Source organism: Macaca thibetana, chromosome 13 (assembly GCF_024542745.1).
Source record: "Macaca thibetana thibetana isolate TM-01 chromosome 13, ASM2454274v1, whole genome shotgun sequence".
Classification (NCBI taxonomy): Eukaryota; Metazoa; Chordata; class Mammalia; order Primates; family Cercopithecidae; genus Macaca; species Macaca thibetana.
The window spans coordinates 36,207,416-36,225,862 of NC_065590.1; the positions used below are offsets into that span (position 1 = coordinate 36,207,416).

General features: G+C 43.9%; 1 protein-coding gene across 1 annotated transcript in view; it reads left to right on the forward strand.

Moving 5' to 3' along the window:
* Positions 1-427: 427 nt before the first annotated feature.
* Positions 428-18,447, forward strand: part of ADD2 (adducin 2) — a 111,720-nt gene continuing 93,700 nt past the window's right edge. Inside the window, exon 1 of the mRNA XM_050754413.1 lies at positions 428-784. The gene's annotated coding sequence lies outside the window, so the exon portion shown is untranslated. The remainder of the gene's footprint in view (positions 785-18,447) is intronic.

Genomic DNA, 18,447 nt, shown 5'->3' on the forward strand with positions numbered 1-18,447 from the left:
TTTGGTTTGGAATTCAGTCAAATAATTGCTATTAAAATCACTAACAGAATTATCTTCGGAAGGCTAGTTGTCCTTTCCAGACGAAAAGAAATATTCCAAGTGTAAGACTTTTGCTTTCTCCCTTCCAGGGAGGATACATTCCCCCAAGGGAGCTCTGTTTCAGATTTTCTCCCTAGTAACAGACTCCCCTGCTGAGCTCTGGCCATCCCGGGCAGTAAGTGGTGTGGGGCCGGGGTGGAAGGAGGCTGGAAGCCTGGCTAGGGGGGTCTGCGGCGGCGCTGCGGCGAGGGGGCGCTGCCGGGCGGAGGGGGGCGCTGCGGGGCGGGGCCGCTGCGGGACGGTGGGGGGCGCTGCGGGCGGGGGCACTGCAGCACCGCGGCCCTCGGGCGGCCGGCTCGGCCCGCTGGAGGGGGCGCTGTGGGCACCGCGCAGCGGCCTTTTGTCAGCGCGCAGGGCCGGGAGAGCTCTCATTTCCTCCCAGGCTCGTGCGGGAAATGGCTTTAATTCTGACGGCAGGGCTGTGAGGAACTAGCGGGAACCCGAGCCTTTTGTCAAGGAACTGCGGCGTCCGTGGCCAGTCATCCCCGCCGCCGCGGGGCCGCTGCACTGCTGGGTGATGTCCCAGCAGCTCTGACGAGCGCGGGCTGCAGCATGGGCAGAAAACGCTGCTCTGCAAATTAGCTGGGTGGATTTTTTAAGCGCAACTCCCCCGCCCCCAAACCCATAAAATAACAAAACCAACCCGCAGTGGCCGACCGGAGAGAGCTAAGATGCCACTCAGGAGGTAAGGGTCTGGGGAGTGGGCTTGGTGGGCTGCCTGGGGTCGCTGGTGTCCTGGCGCGGAGACCCTGGCATCCCTCGGCCGGGCGGGAGCCGCTCGGCCCAGGTGGGGCGCTCTGTTGCCGAGCGCGTCGGTGCTGCAGCCCTGGCCGGCGCCAGTGTGTTTTGCGCCTAAAGGTTTCTGGTGATGATGTAGCATCGGAGGCTCCTAGGAAATCGGGGCTGCAAGCACTGGCCCCTGCTTGGGGATGGTGGGACCCTCGCCTGGAGCGTAACGCCTGACAGGTGGGGCTTTCTTTTGGGTCCGAATGGAGCGGCGGCGAGCCTTGCCTCGCCTAGCCGGGCGGGGCCGCCCCTCCTCTCCCCTCTCTTTCCTTCTCGCTCGGCCGCCGCCCTCCGGGAGAGCCGTGCGGGGCGGGCTTGGCGGGGCTGGGCGCGTCCCCCGGGGCCTCGCGATCGCCGGCGGCGCGGCGCTCAGCCGCATTGGCGGGCCGAGCAGGTGCGGCGTCGGCAGCCGCCCACATTGAGATCGGGGCAACCAGCACGTGAGCGGGCCTCGTGGGTTTGGATTTTATGCGGCTCCACCACTTTGGAGGGAAAAAACCCCCACTGTCCCCGAGGGGATCTTGCCAGTCTGTTCCCCTCTTCCATCTTCCCTCTCCTCTCCCTGCCTTCCCTCCCTTTCTGTTGCCGGGGCGGAGGCCATCCCGGTCCTAGAGGCGGGAGTCGGCGTCTGCTTGTTTTGAAATCACACCACAGCCTACCTGGTGTTGGGGGGAAGGGAGGGAGGGGCAGACTGCTTTAGGATGCAGATCAGGCTCTCGGGTCTGGCCTATTGTCTTGCCTTTTCTCTTCCTTCCTTTTCTCACCCCTAATCTCCATCTCCTGCCCAAAAATAAAAATAGAGAATAGGAAACAGAAATAGAAAATAAAAAAGCAAGCTCCAGCCCACACCCTATAAAATTCCTTAAAAAACTGTCATTTATCTCTGACACACGGTTATTACCCATCTGTTTCCTTACACCCACTCTTCCCTCTTGCCGTTTGTCGTCCAAGATTCAACGGACTCACATGAGCTTTATCGATAATAGAAATCGAATCTCAGTTTCCTAAATGCACATTTCGTGCTTTCTGAGTAACCCAAAAGGAGTGGTTGGTCTGGCATCCTGGCGGAAGCAAAGGGATTGAATAGGGTGCAAGCAACTGCTTTCACTTCTAGTTTGTGGGTCTAGCTGGGATTCCTGAGATGTTTAACTTGTTCAGTGAGGGGTGTTCTCATTAATGGGATTAGAAAATTATGTTCTGTTTTTTTAAGAGAAAAATAGCAAGTCAGCATTTTAAGTGCTTTAAATGAATCTGACCAAAGACGAGAACTATGACGTTTCAGACTTGCAAATAATATCTCCATTAGCATATGAATAATATATGTTAGAGACTTAAAAGGGGGGTTTAGGCCATTTAATATTTTTACTTTATAATGTTCTACTTTAATTGTGTAAGGTGATCAAACTTTTCTTTGTAGAGACTTTTCTCCTATAGATCAGGATCTTGCCCAGCCCTCCTCCCCCACTCCTCCGTGCATAGGGCACAAGTAAAAGCAAAGTTTTCATTATTAGTATGATGTCAACACATTTTGAAAAACCACTAAAGATGAATTATTCTTTGATCCAAAATCCATAAGAATTTTGTAGTAAGCCCTATGTTCTTTCTTGTCCACAAGAAAGTAGCCTTATTAGAAACATGCTTGTCACATACACAACGTACAACAATGCCTGACATGATATGCTGTGGTTTCTAGGCTTGGGTTGAATTTGTTTTAAATATTAGTATAGTGCTGGAATTAGCAGATCTCAGCTATTCTTAAGGTTAACAGATGAGCAAATGTGTTTGCTGGCAGCGGGTTTAGTGTTAAGATTTTAAATACATACAAAAAAGACTAGCAGATATATTTATTTATTACCACCTGTTCCACAAGGGATTTAAGATAGTTTACAGGGATTCGTAAATATGGCAAGGCAGCCTAACTTGGAAGTAGTTGGGAAAGAAAAAAGGACACTAAGGGTGGAGTCATAAAATGGTCTTAAGCATGAGGCTTATACAAAAACATGAGCATGATACCTTCTACAATGGCTACAGGCAGGAAACAAATCCAGCTCTAAACTTTCTTGCAGCATAAGGAAAAAAGAAATTGATGAACCCATGGCTTATATGTTTTATTCATTTGTTAAACTCATTCACACACTTCACTCAACAAACATTCAGTGAGGACTTACTACGTGCCGGGTGCTGTGAGACGTACTGGGAACAAAGGGATAAAGCAGAGAGACGTGGTCTCTGCCCTGATGGGCACTTAAAGACAAATGTAAGAAATGGACATTCGTCAAGAAATCTCTCAGATGAATATATAATTACAAATTGTGATAACAGCTGTGTGGGAAAAACACAAAACACAAAATAATATATGGCCAGAACATAAAAACACAACAATAATTTTTTTATTTTTTACGTTTTGTATTTTTTTGAGACACAATCTCACTCTGTCGCCCAGGCTGGAGTGCAGTGGCATGATCTCAGCTCACTGCAACATCCACCTCCTGGGTTCGAGTGATTCTCATGCCTCAGCCTCCCAAATAGCATGCCACCACACCCGGCTAATTTTTGTATTTTTAGTAGAGACAGGGTTTCACCATGTTGGCCAGGCTGGTCTCAAACTCTTGGCCTCAAGTGATCCACCTGCTTCTGCCTACCGGAGTGCTGGGATTACAGGTGTGAGCCACTTTGCCTGGCCGACAGTTCTTGATTCCCAGACCAGAAAGGAACTTTTTCCTAATATGACATAGTGTTTGAAATGATGCCTTCAATCACCTCCTCGTCAGACACAAGGACAAATTTCACAGGGTTGTTTTTTACAGGGGCCCTCAGCGTGAGCTAATGATACCAGGCCACAGGTCTCTCAGCCCCCTGGGGTTCTGAAGATATCTTGAAGGCTCTGTGTATTCTCTGACATTAGTGGTTTTATTCCAGTGATAATCTTTGTTTTTGCAGAGTCTCGCTCTGTCACCCAGACTGTTTGAGTAGGGATCTTGCTCTGTTGCCCAGGCTGGAATGCAGTGGCATGATCATAGTTCACTGCAGCCTGGACCTCCTGGGCTCAAGTGGTTCTCCCACCTCTCCCTCCTGAGTAGCTGTGACTACAGGCAGGAGCCACCATGCCTGGCATATTCCAGTGCTAATCATAAATAATTAGCAATAAAAACGTGTTCTGGATCATCTTGATGGCAAGGCTGAAACCGATGCTGGAGTCTGTGTTTGCCTTTGTATCTTTCCATTTGAGCCATGGACAGGACTGATGGCTCCAGCCACAGCCCATGGGAAGGGAAGGGGAGTTTGAATAGTGGAGAGAGTGAGTCTACACAGGGCACACACAGCTTGCCAACTCCAAAAGAACAGCTCCTGGCGACCACTGCTCTATTGGCAGGGATTGAAGATCTCATGCCAGTTCTACCTGTGTGTGGATCAAGTGTGCAGCAATTTATTAGCAGCAGATGTAGTAAAAACACAACAGAAAAGTAGCTGTTGTGGATTTTAACAATATTTGAATTAGATCTTCATTTAATGCATATTTAGTAACTCTCCAATAGGTACCTTACATCTAAGAAAATGAGACGGGGCCGGGCACTGTGGCTCACGCCTGTAATTCCAGCACTTTGGGAGGCTGAGGCAGGTGGATCACCTGAGGTCAGGAGTTCGAGACCAGGCTGACCAACATAGTGAAACCCCGTCTCTACTAAAAATACAAAAATTAGGTGGGCATGGTGGTGGGCAACTGTAATCTCAGCTACTCAGGAGGCTGAGGCAGGAGAATCACTTGAACCCTGGAGGCAGAGGTTGCAGTGAGCCGAGATCACGCCATTGCACTCCAGCCTGGGCAACAGAGCGAGACTCCATCTCAAAAAAAAAAAAGAAAGAAAGAAAAGAAAATGAGACGGGTAATTTGTTCTGATGGTTGAGTGATAGCAGACTGTCTGACTTCAAAAATTATTTTTCTACTTACTAGCTGTGAGACTTTAGGCAAGTTACTCAACCTCTCTGCTGCTCAGTTTCTTATGATAATATAGGAATAAATATATGGCATTGATTGCATGGCGATATTATAAGAATGAGTTGTTACATGTGAAAGACTTACCTATTGCAATAAATTAATTTTATTAATTTGATATTTTAAAGTTGATGGTTGTGTTTATATATTGTTTTGGCATTTTAATAATATAAAGCTGTAAAGCATAGGTGCTTAGAACTGGTATTTATGAGTATACATATTTAAGTTACATTTTAATAAAAGTGACTTAGGTCAACCACGAGGTCTATGAGAAATTTTTTCCTCCAAAAGGGATTTTTATATAGTTTAAGCATTTTGAACTATGTACAGGGACACACATAGATTCTTGGAATAGAATTTGAATCTTTAGAAGAGATTGCAGCCACAATATTTGACTCCATATACCTTGGCTGCTACAGTTTTAGCCTAAAAGAATTTTAAAGCAGTAATACAAAAAACTGCCTGTCTTCAATGACAACCACCACTAAATCTTCCAAACTCGAAGAGCACTCATGGAATGGCAAGCTTCTAGTAAAGATTTCATCCTGGTCTGTCTTCCAAGATAAACTACATAGGAAAGCTTTGCCAATGTTACTGAAAGAGATGAAGCGAAAGTATATCCTCTGTGGAGGCTAAACTTCAGTTGTATAGATTTAAACAAATTTATTGATTATATTATTCAAATTTATTTTAAACTTTTCTTTGTACCTAAGTAATCTGTCAAAGAATACAAAAGATGTTAGTCTCAAATGATATTTTTGGCTGGGTGCGGTGGCTTACGCCTATAATCCCAGCACTTTGGGAGGCCGAGGCAGGGTGGATCACCTGAGGTCAGGAGTTCCAGACCAGCCTGGCCAACATTGTGAAACCCCGTTTCTACTAAAAATACAAAAATTAGCTGGGTGTGGTGGCGGGCGCCTGTAATCCCAGCTACTTAGAGGCTGAGGCAGGAGAATTGCTTGAACCCAGGAGGTGGAGGTTGCAGTGAGCCGAGATCACGGCACTGCGCTCCAGCCTGGGCAACAAGAGTGAAACTCCATCTCCAAAAAAAAAAAAAAAAAAAAAAGAAAATGATATTTTTGACCGTTTTCCTTTTGCTATGTCCTTTAGCATATCCCTACACCTTTAAATCCATATATATTATATACAGTTATATTTATATATTTATTTGATATATAATTATGTAATTATATGCTATAGATATGTATTCGTGTATATTTTATGTGTTTTTACATAGTTACATTTGATGCTGTATTACTTAGGGCCCTGATTGCCTAGGACTGATGGGTTTTCTGGGATGAGGGATTTTCAATGCTGAAGCTAGGACAGTGCCAGGCAAATGGGGATGACTGGTTATCCTCTGTGACACAGACGTTGTGACCCTTGACTCTCCATTGTGGGGTGAATCTTCCGTATTTCCAGACCTTCTTTGTCTCATTGTATTTTCATTTTTGTCTTAAATTTTACTGTGTGATAAGAAATCTGGTCCTGCCTTCTTTCTGTTTTCATTTCCCTGGCGTGATGCTCATTCTCTTTCTTCTTAAGCTTTCTTCTTTTATGTCATTTTGATTTTTGTCTATTTTAAGCATCATAATTGGATTTTAATCCAATTGTGACTAAATTTACATTTATTGTATGTGATACAGTCACAGATCTTCTAAAATTTTGTTTTACATTAAAAAAATTCCAAGCTATTTTCCCATCCCGTTTCTTAACTTAAATGTAGTGTAAGAGTCCCTTGTTCTTTAGATAAAAGGGAAATTGTCTGCCCATTTTTTCTACTTGTCTTCATTAACATTAAAAAATATAGTTGTGTCTATTTGTTCTTTCATAAATAATGAGAGATTTAGTATACTTTAATTCCTTCCTTCTTTTTTTCTGTCACCCAGGCTGGAGTTCAGTGGTACGATCTTATCTCACTGCAACCTCTGTCTCCTGGGTTCAAGTGATTCTCATGCCTCAGACTCCCAAGTAGCTGGGATTACAGGCACCAGACCATGCCCGGCTAATTTTGTATTTTTAGTAGCGACCAGGTTTCACCACGTTGGCCAGGCTGGTCTCAAACTCCTGATCTCAGGTGATCCACCCGCCTAGGCCTCCCAGAGTACTGGGATTACAGGTGTAAGCCACCATGCCCAGCTTTAATTTCTTTTTTGTTGCCCATCTATTGCCACTAACTTTTTGCCTTAAAAACATTTTGGCTTGCCAGGTGCGGTGGCTTACGCCTGTAATCCCAGCACTTTGGGAGGCTGAGATGGGTGGATCACAAGGTCAGGAGATCGAGATAATCTTGGCTAACGCGGTGAAACCCCGTCTCTACTAAAAATACAAAAAATTAGCCGGGCGTGGAGGCGGGTGCCTGTAGTCCCAGCTACTCGTCTGAGGCTGAGGCAGGTGTATGGCAAGAACCCAGGAGGCGGAGCTTGCAGTGAGCCAGAATTGCGCCACTGCACTCCATCCAGCTTGGGCGACAGAGCGAGAGACTTCGTTTCAAAAAAAAAAATTTGGCTTTTAGATCCAGATTATTTTCTTAAAAAAAAAAAAAGCAGTGCATGCTTTTGCTTTCCAGAATTATTTTTGACATTTATATTATGTTTCCTAACCATACTAACAGCTGCTATCTAGACTGAGAGTTATATAGGTTACAACACTCAGTCCATTTCCTATGCTCAATCTTCATTTTCACTTATTCCTTGATTAGCTGGAATCTTTTTCAGGAAAGGTAGTATGTTCCAGTAGTTCTTGCTTGCCCTCTAACTTCTTTATGTTGCCCTCTCACGGTAACATCATCCTTTTGGGGCATACACTTCTTCATCATAATCTTTTTACCTAAAAACTCCAAATATTCTTCTTTTGTCTTCTGGCATTTTGTATGATGGAAGATAAGTTTGTTGCCAACTTTATCAAAATAACTGTATGAAAGCCCACGGAAGTTTTGTTTCTTTCCCTTGTAGTGACTACTTTATTTTAAAAAACCTTAAAATATATAAAACATAACAGATATAAGAAACGACATGAAACAAATGTGCAGTTTAGCAAAATATAAAGTGAATGCCCGTGTGACCACCATGCAGGTCGAGAGGCAGGACACAGCCAGCTCCCGGAGCCCAGTGTACCCTCGGACCACACCCTGCTTCCCCCTGGAGGTAACCACTCACCTTCCTTTTATGGTGACCATTTTCTTGCTTTCTTTTTATAATTTTATAATCTAAATTTGTATCCTCAAACAAAGTACATCAGACTTGTTTCTCAGAAACTTTAAAAAATTAGAATTGTACCATTTGTATCTTATTCATTGTTATAACATCTCCATGTGACTACTTTGATGCTTCAAAAAATATAGATCAAATTTATTCCAAGAGTATTTGGAGCCCTGCTTTGCTTGGTGCTCTAAGACTCACTTTGTCTGATTATTGGGGAATCCAGCACAGCCAAGAAGGAAGTGGTTTGTGCAAGACAGTGGTCAGTTTTAGACAAGATGAGTTTGAGGTGGGGATGGCCAGTAGAGAGGCAGATGTATGCATGTGTCAGGGCTGGGACCCAAGGTCCGAGTTGCAGGTACAGGGTTATAAACACACATATGTAGGTTTCAAGATGGCACCATTGGCCTAAATATTTGCCTTCCTATTCTTCAAAATGAACAAAGACAAATATAGTAAGGAAAACATCGATTTGAGTTTTAGAGAAGAGAACAAACACTGGGCCTAGATTCTTTAAGGACTCTGTAAAAGTTAGAGTACAGATGGTGCCAGCCAATATCAAGCAGCCCATGAGCATCAAGGGGCTTTCCTGGGAAGAAGCAGTGATGTCCTCTCAGCTGAGTGCTAGTATCCCCAGGCTTAATGCAACAGGGCTAGGTGGGCTGTGGTATGGTTAGTGGGGTGGGGATGAGGGATATAAATCCAAGGGCCCTGGGAAATCTATCAGCACCTTGAGTGGCAGACCCCCATCTTAGTCTGCCTGTGTTGCTATGAAGGCATATCCAAGGCTAGGTAATTTATAGAGAAAAGGTTTACTTGGCTCATGATTCTACTGGCTGGAAGACTGGGCAGCTTGTGGAAGCCTCAGGCTGCTTCCACTCCTGACAGAAAGCAAAGGGGAGCTGGTGTGTGCAGAGATCACATGGCAAGAGAGGAAGCAAGAGAGAGGGGAGGGAGATGCCAGGCTCTTCTTAACAACCAGCTGTCATGGGAATGAAAAGAGTGAGATCTCACTCACTACTGCAAGAATGGCTCCAAGCCATTCATGAGGGATCCACCACCGTGACCCAAACACCTCCCAAGAGGCACCCCCTCCTTCAACATGAGCTTTGGAAGGATCAAATATCCAAACCATAGCACCCTCAGTTCCTCAGACATGTGCTGAGGGAGCTCCCAGTAAAGTGGGGATATAATATATCCAGCTTCAATCAAGGTTGATTCTGATCACTTCACCAGATGCAGCTAAAAATGAAGATACAAAATTACGTAAATAAATGCTACTCCACCCAGCAGTAAATACCCGTAATGTATAGGGCCTCATCCTGCAAGCTTCCAGGGCAGAATCTGGAGGCCAGAGAGCTTAGGATCTAGGTACCTGAAAACAAATTTCTGTGCTCCATTTAATATCAGGAATGTTTATCTGTGCCTTTTTTCCTGTCTTGAAGTGGCTTCAAAAAACTTACTAGGCCAAGTAGTAAATCCCTGTGGCTTCTATCAGTAGCAGCTCTAAGGACCATTTGACATCCTTCACCCCATCCCCATGGCTCCCTGAATTGATTACAATTCTAGTAGTTTCCATGAGTCCAGGCTAGACTTTGGTTTCCATGTCGATGTTGTCTTCCATTCTGCCTGGGCTACTTTGCTTGGGTTTCTGTTTCATATGAACACACTGCTCCTGGCTGAAACCCTGGATTACTTTAGAGTCCCCCCACCTTCTTCCCTGCTTCCAGTGCAGTCTTCCTCCATCCATAGTTTATCTTTTTTTTTTTTTTTTTTTTTTTTTGAGACAGGGTCTTGCTCTGTTGCTCAGGCTGGAGTGCAGCGGTGCAGTCACGGCTCACTGCAGCCTTGACCTCCTGGGCTCAAGCAATCCTCCCATCTCAACTTCCCAAGCAGCTGGGACTACAGTGTATGCCAACATGCCTGGCTAATTTTTTTTTATATCTAGTAGAGATGAGGTCTCACTGTGTTGCATAGATGATCTCTTTAAAACAAAAATCTAATCTCATCATTTCTCTACCTTCTGGATAAAGCCCAAACTCCTTACCTGCCTCAACTGCTTTTCTTCTTCTTCCTTTATGCTCTACCCCCTAGGTAGGCTGAACCACTCCATCTTTCTGAACATGCTTTCCCACCCTCCCAACCCTTCCAAAAGCAACTCTTTCTACCTCCTTATATGCCCTCTCCCCACCTTTTATCTAGCCAGTTAGTTCTTTTAGAAAGCCAATAAAATAGACAAACTTCCAGAAAGCCTAATTAAGATGAAAAGGCAAAAAACATTCACAAAGCTAGAAATGACATATGGAACAGCATGGAGAAAAGATGTGAAATCTCAAGAACACTGTGCATTATTGCATCCCAACATCTGTGAAAATCTTGATGAAATGGACTATTTCCACAGAAAATATGCATTACCAATATTTACTCAAGAAATAGAATGTCATGTTCCCGGATGGGAAGAACCAATGTTATAAAGATGTCAATCCCTCACAGTTCCTGCCGCGTGGATGGCAGCCTCCCTGGTAACCAAAAGTGATGGAGATTTGTTCCTATTTTTACATTCCTTTGGTAATTTTCTGTGGAATTTTGAAAGGGTTGTTAAATGTTTGTGCTTGATTGTGAATCATTTTATTGAAGGGAAAATCAATACAAGGGCATTTGAATATTATTTTTAAATTGTTTTTCTCAAAGAACAAATGAAGTTATTAAACTTTGAAATGCATGGAGGCTTTATGAAACACAATTTCATTTAACAATGGACGTGATTTTCTGCCTGTGTTATTTTATTGAGTATGAATTTTATCTTGTTTGCTTTCTTTACTCGGCATGGAGTCCCCATAAGAATATCTAGGGGTTTACTTTGAAAAATCTACTGTGAAAAGACAGGAAAAGTGAGGGCGGATTCGGTTCTTTCCTCCTTTCCTCATGTCAGATGGCATAGCATCCATACTGATTATCTCAGCATCCCTTTTTTTAGAATTTATTCTCCTTCCCTCTTAACACCATATTTCTCTTAGATCTTTCCAACACCCTCATTTGTGTCTTAAATTAGCTACATCTGTTACCATAGTTATGCAGTATCCAGCTTAACCGTTCCACACTCTTTCCTACCATACTGTGTGTGAGACTTCCTCTCTCTTATTTCATAAAATATACCACTATTTTTCTTTATTCTTCTCCTGTCCCCAAACTTTTAGTTTTTAAGGCAACACTTGTTCATACTTAATGAATCAAATAGGACTGAAGGCCTTCTAATAAAAGGCAACAATCCCTGCCCAAATCCCGCCCCAAATCCCTTATCCACAGGCAAACCAATTTTAGCTGTGTTTTTTTGTTCTGCTGTAGATATCTCTGTATCTCAAAATAATATGCATGTACTGCTGTTTCTGAATGTATCAACTGTGATCGTTGTCTAGTGACTTTCTGCCATAAAAATTAAGGTTGAATCGGCCAGGCGCGGTGGCTTATGCCTGTAATCCCAGCACTTTGGGAGGCTGTGGCAGGTGGATCACTTGAGGTCAGGAATTCAAGATCAGCCTGACCAACACGGTGAAACCCTGTCTCTACTAAAAGTACAAAATTAGCCAGGTGTGGTGGGGCATGCCTGTAACCCCAGCTGCTTGGGAGGCTGAGGCAAGAGAATCACTTGAACCTGGGAAGTAGAGTTTGCAGTGAGCCAAGATCGTGCCGTTGCACTCCAGCCTGGGTAACAAGAGCTAAACTCTGTCACAGAAAAAAAAAAAAACAACTCAAGGTTGAAGCTTACTTGCACCACACCTCCATTTCCTCACCTCTCTTCTAGACATCCGGCAGCTCCAGACAATACATTCATTACAACCAGATTTCCCATTCCATTCACTGTTGATCGTGTCACCTGACTCTCTACACCATAAATAAGGCTATTACCACCACATCTCCTTGCCCGCTCCCTCCTTCTCTAGCTGTACATTTACTTTTGTACTATCAAAGTTGATAAAATATTCTGTTCCCTAGCCATGGTTGGTTTCTATGATTTGTCAATAAGGTAATTAAAACAGCTGAAAACTCTTAAAAGTGTTCAGTGTCTGACTGGGTTGATATTGTTTACTGCATAATAAGTAGCGTGCTAGGATTTCATCTTTCTTTTTTTTTTTTTTTTTTTGTCTTTTTTTTTTTTTTTTTTTTTCCTTTTTGTGGAGAACGGGGTCTCGCTATATTACCCAGGCAGGTCTAGAACTCCTGGGCTCAAGCTATCCTCCCGCCTCTGCCTCCCTGAGAGCTGGGATTACAGGCGTGAGCCACCGCGCCCGGCCTAGGATTTCATCTTTCTTAGGACTCCAGTGTCTCAATCCAGGGAGGAGTTCACATGAATTGTTATCTGGGGCCCCGTAAGTGACCCCCTGAGATGGGCTTTACTCTGGGGGCACCAATACCATCATAGTATGGCTCTAGCTCTCTCCTGCAGTGTGTGCAGTTTCTCTAAGAAGACCCATCTAGTGATTGAAGCTAATAAATCCAGCAAGAACAGTTTATGCATGCTATTTTGAGATAAAGAGATAACTGAGTGACTGGCTGGGGACCGCTGTATGTTGGGGGAGGAGAAGGGATGGGCAGGATCTGCTGCTCTTTGTGGAGACCTGCAGTTTACCCCGTGTTCAGCCTCTTTTCTTTTCTCTTTCTTTCTTTCTTTTTTTTTTTTTTTCTGAGACAGAGTTTCACTCTTGTTGCCCAGGCTAGAGTGCAACAGTGCAATCTCGGCTCACTGCAACCTCCACCTCCCAGGTTCAAGCAATTCTCCTACCTCAGTCTCCCAAGTAGCTGGGGTTACAGGCATGTGCCACCATGCCCAGCTAATTTTTGTATTTTTAGTAGAGACAGAGTTTCACCATGTTGGCCAGGCTGGTCTCGAACTCCTGACCTCAGGTGATCCACCCACCTTGGCCTCCCAAAGTGCTGGGATTACAGGCATGAGCCACCATGCCCAGCCCAGCCTCTTTTTCTCTTTTTTTTTCCTGCCCTCCACAGTACTTGCCATCTCAGAGTCCAGGACGTCTTTGGGGCTCTGCTAGACAACTTGGCTGCCTCCCTGCCTTAGTTACCTCTGCCTGAAATCTAGGGTGTGGTTTCTTTCATCCTCAAACCTTAATCACCAGTCCCCCACTAGCTTTTTGTCTTCCAGAAATTTGTTGAAATCTGTCCTCTGGTTATGACCTGATTTACTTTGTCCTTGTGGGGTAATATATTTTTCTTTCCTTATTAGTATGGCCACAATTTATATTCAAAGTCTGGTGAACTTTGCTTTTCTTTGTTACAAAAATGCCTTCAAGTAGCTGCAGTCCTTATCCACTCAATTCCAGTATCTTCTCCCATCTAGAACGGTCCAGACAGATGAAAACATGCTTCCTCCCTACTAAAAGATGATTGACTTTTAGTTTACAAACCATTCTAACAAGTTCAGTTATTTCTCCTCAAGAGACTCAGAAAACTAGAAGTGGCATTAGAAAGAACAGTTTGGCTAATAGTTTGAAAGGGATTAGGATAAAAATGAGGACTAAGAGAAGATGTAAACTTTCCTTAGGAACCTGGGTGCCAGTTATTTTCCAAGTGCTGTGGAAGGTTACTGGTCAGGGTCGCCAGTATATACTTGACTTAGACCTGGAAAGTAAGGAAGTAACTAAGTGAACTAACAGAGTAGATCCTCACAGAGGAAGGTGCTGCTGGCTTTTTTTCACCTGGGTGAGAAGGAGGGATTTGTGGGTGCCAAGGCTCTTGTTCAGCAGTAAATATGGAGTTACAATGCATACAACATTTCAATTGCCATTATGTTTTCATCTCTTTGGAGAGTATTGCCTCATTTTTCAGTCTTAGCGATGATCATGAAGACAGTTTTTGGAATCCTGCTGTGTATCTTAACTGTTGAAGTTACAAGTTGTAAAGTTACAGTTGGAACCTGTAGTTGTGGGTTCAAGCGATTCTCCTGCCTCAGCCTCCTGAGTAGCTGAGATTACAGGCACGTGCCACCATGCCCAGCTAATTTTTTGTATCTTTGGTAGAGATGAGGCTGGCTAGGCTGGTCTCGAACTCCTGACCTTGTGATCCGCCCGCCTCGGCCTCCCAAGGCCGATTACAGGCATCAGCCACCGCGCCTGGCTATAAACATTTTTTAAAATAGATAAATTTGACCTGGATAGCAGCCCCACTGTTCATTTTTATGAGGAGAGGGAGGGAGGGCTAAATAAAAAATGTTTAAGAAAATGTGCATTTACATTTGCTGGAGGTGTACTAGATGATGTGTAGTTGGTCACAGTGGTAGGTAAGTGTGTGGTTCAACCCAGTTCATCAGTCAGTCAACAAGTGTTTACTGAACACCTTCTATGTGTGGTTACTGTGCAGTGCTGGGGATGCCACGAGCCAGGAGTTTACACTGTAGTGAGTAGAGACAGACACTAAGCATAAAAACAAACAGTGTCAAGCATTGATACCTATTATGCAGAAGGTAAACTCATTTTAACATGAGGGAGGAGGCTGCTTTTGCCAGAGTGGTCAGAGAGGCTCTTTTGGGAGGTAGCAGTGAGCTGTTTCAGGTGGGTTCGTGAGACTGGATCAGAGGATGAGCTAGTGCTGGCTGACTGCAGGTATTTTCATTATGCCATTTGAGGCCACATTCTTGGCTGAGAGTGGAGTGAAGAGGGAGTCAGGGAGATTTGAGATGAGAAGGTGGGAAATAATCCTGTTGAAGGGTCTGTACTTTGAGGGAAGGGCAGGTTGCTTGGCAATGTTAAGAAATTTGAAAGGTGTAGAGGGTAATTTGAAGTGAGTCCAGTCCGCAGAGTTTTGTGCAAGGGTCAATGGCTCAGATGCAGGCAGGGGCAAGGTCACATAGGGTTTAACTAAGGGTGGGGCTCTGTGAGGCAGTAACAGTGGTGGGTGAGAGGGCAGAGGAGTTAGAGGTGTTTTGCAGGGGAATGGTTACTTACACAGCTGGATGGTTTAATTTAAGCTACACTAGAAGATATGGGAAAAGTAGAGTTTGGAGGTAGATAATTAAAAAGTGATTAGCAGGTATCAGAGATGTTGGAGAATTGCTAGGAGGTGGGGTGCCAGAGTAGGTGAGCTGTAAGGGGATGGTCAAAGAGCAGGATGTTGACATCCACACGTTGAAGGTTGTGATCTTGGTGGCGGCAAGATCTAGGGTATGACCATGGGAGAGGGTGACTGAGGCTGGGGTGGAAGGAGAGATAAGTGGCATTGGAGGCCATGAAGATGTGATGGTGGGTGTCGGGTGGATCACTGTGTAGATGTCAACATCAACAGGAATGAGTAAGGAGAGTGGTGGAGGGGAAGATGGTTAGCCAGGAGCTGGAGTCCTTGGAGAATGAGGGGAGTGGCTGGGAGAGCAGTAGAGGAGAGTCAGTCACAAGGAGGAGTGACAGGAAGTCAAGTTGGAAGACTGTGCTTCCAAGGTGATGGGGTTTTTGAAGGAGTGGAAATAGTTGGAGGTGACTATAGGGCTCGAGGAGATGTGCACCCAGGCCCTAAGTACCTGGGGTGTAGAAGAGAGGGCTGTGGGGCAACAATGTGCTGGGGGAGAGCCACACTTTAGCTTCTTGGTTTGTGGATCACAGAAGTGGGCTTTATGTAGCTGAATTTGGAAGTGCTGCGAAGAATTGTGTGATTGTTCAATTCGATTGGTTTCCAAGCAGGAAGGAAGGTAACCAGGGAGGGATTATTGACTTTGGGCTTGTTCAAAACTCAATTAAAGGCAATTAACAGTACTTGGTGTTGTTTACCAAAGCACTTGTCTCAGGAGGGATCTCCTAGCAGTTCTTGTGAATTGTAAGAACTCCCTCCCTTGAGGCATCTTGTGTTTTCATGTCATTAATTCCTGCCTCACCCTTCAGCCATAAATCTCATGGAGGGGACAGAAGGCTTCTGTCCTTTTGTGTCATCATCTTGCTGTGGCTCTATGATGACTCCCTTGTCTAGCCTTGTTCTGCTGACGGTGACCTTTAATGTAATAAAATGCTTATAGGAATAATGAGAATTGATGGGGAAGATGCACTTTCTTGTGATTTATGCCTCTATGCATTAGAATATGAGGACATGTTGGAAGAATGAAGCATTTTGTGGGAGAGCGTAGGGTTTTTCAAATGCATGGCTGAAAATCTCAAAAAAGCATCCTGTGCTACCTGGCAATTCTAAGGCATTTACTTTCCTACTTTCCAGAATGACGAATTCACTCTTCTTTTCTCTAAATTTCCTTTCCTCTCCACCCCAACCACCTTTCTAGGTGCCTCCAACTTCATTGAGAAACAAACAGTGAGCCCGGAGCTCCCCCATCTTCTCACCCCCCAGCCCCCGACACACATCCCTGACATGCTGCTATGGGTTGAGTGGCCCCTGCTTCTATCAGAGGCCATCTTTCCTTCTGGGCTCTGGGACTTTTTCCCTCTCGCCATCTCAAAAACACCACCATAGCAATTGGCCTTTCTCTTTTCTGCATCATCAGGCTCTTTCTTCCCTCCTCCCTCCTCCCATTTCTCCCTTTATGTTCTCCTTGAAAAAGTTGCTTTTGCTCCATATCTCTTCCTGTTCCCCACTGTTTATACTTGTCCTCTTATGGCACTGAGGCTATTCTTGTCAAGGTCATTGAAGATGACCTCCATATTGCCAAATCTAATAGCCTCTTTTCTGTTCTTATCTTACTTGACATGTCAGCAGCATTCAACACAGTTGACCACTTCTTGAAACATTTGGATTATCTGGCCTGGAATACTACCCTTTCCTGGTTTTCCCTTGCCTCACTGGCTATTCCTCCTTTTCTTCTGTGCAGTTCCTTTTCCTCCACCAGACCTCTAAGTGTGAGAGAGCTTTGCCTTGCGCCACTTTGTCTTCCTTATACACTCTCTGGTGAGCTTTTTTGGGCCTTGGCTTTAGACTTCATTTATGTGCTGATGAATCCAAAGTCCCTATCTCCCCAGAACTCTAATTCATTGCTTCTGGAACTTTACTGTGCACACTGATCACCTGGGGATCCTGTTCAAATGTAGATTCCAGTCTTATTTGTCTGGAGTGGGGCCAGAGACTTCGCATTTCCAATAGGCTCCCAGCAATGCTGATGTTGCTGGTCTCCAGATCTTGCTTTGGGTAGTGAGGCTGAAAACCTGTATACCTAAGTGCTCCCCTGACATTTCTGCATGCATGTCTTACAGGCATCTCAGACCAAACCTAAATGACCCTGTTAGAGCTCTTTATTTCTTTACTCAAACCCATTTCTCTCTGCATTTTCCTTATGTCATCATCCCAGTTGCACAAGCCAAAGATTTTGGAGTTGTCTTTGGTTTCTCTTTCCTTCACTTTTTCATTCATTCTATCAGCAAATTCTGTTGGCTCAATCCTCCAAAACATATCCCAAATCTTTCTACTTGGCTCCATTATAATAGTAGTAGCTGATATTTATCCAGTACTTCCTACATATCAGGCTGTGTTAATGACATATATTTATATTTATAAATATTTAAAGTCTAATCATCACAATAACCCTATGAGGTAGATGGTATTATTATTCTCATTTCTTGGATAAGAAAAGTGGACACATAAAAGGCAATAAATCATTATTTGCGGATTGAATACATGAATATACTTTATAACTTATAACTAGGTAACCCTACATAGACCTGCAGTTTATGACCTAAAAAACCCCAATTTATTCTCTTGGTTATTTTTCTCCCTTGTTGTAAATATAATACTCAATAATGCTATTGATATGCTTAGAGAATTAGGGTTTCTGTGTCCTTGGTAGGCACCAATGACATTGCAAATGTCCATTGGCAAATGTCCAAAGGGTGTGTGTGTTACAGAATTTATAGCGTCTTTGGCTTTAAACCATTTTTGACAAAGGCTATATGCATTTAAGGTACTAAAAATGTTTATGGCTAATAATTACAATGTCATGATGTGCCTTGCTAAGATATTTTGTCTTGTGTGTCCTTGTGAAAAGCGGGGACTCTTATATTTCCCATCATATCTTCGCATTTTCTGGAACTGGTGAGGTATCTTGAGAGAATGACTTCAAGCTCCAAGATGTGTTCCTTTTCATAAGTTTCCTTTGTCTTGATTGATTTTGAGAATATTGTGCTCTGTGCTGGTTATCACAGTTACAGTGTATGATGATAAATGATTGGTGCTCTGGATAAAACAACCAAAATAGTCAAGTAGATGGAAACAAGCTCGTATGACCAAAGCCTAAAAGAATCGAGTTGTTTAGATTGGAGAAGAGCAGTTAAGCAACTACTTTGTTATGACATTTATTGTAAAGGAAATCTTTAGTAAGCTTGTTCATAAAATAAAGACGTCTTTTGTAATGTGAATAATTAACCTAGTTTTAGG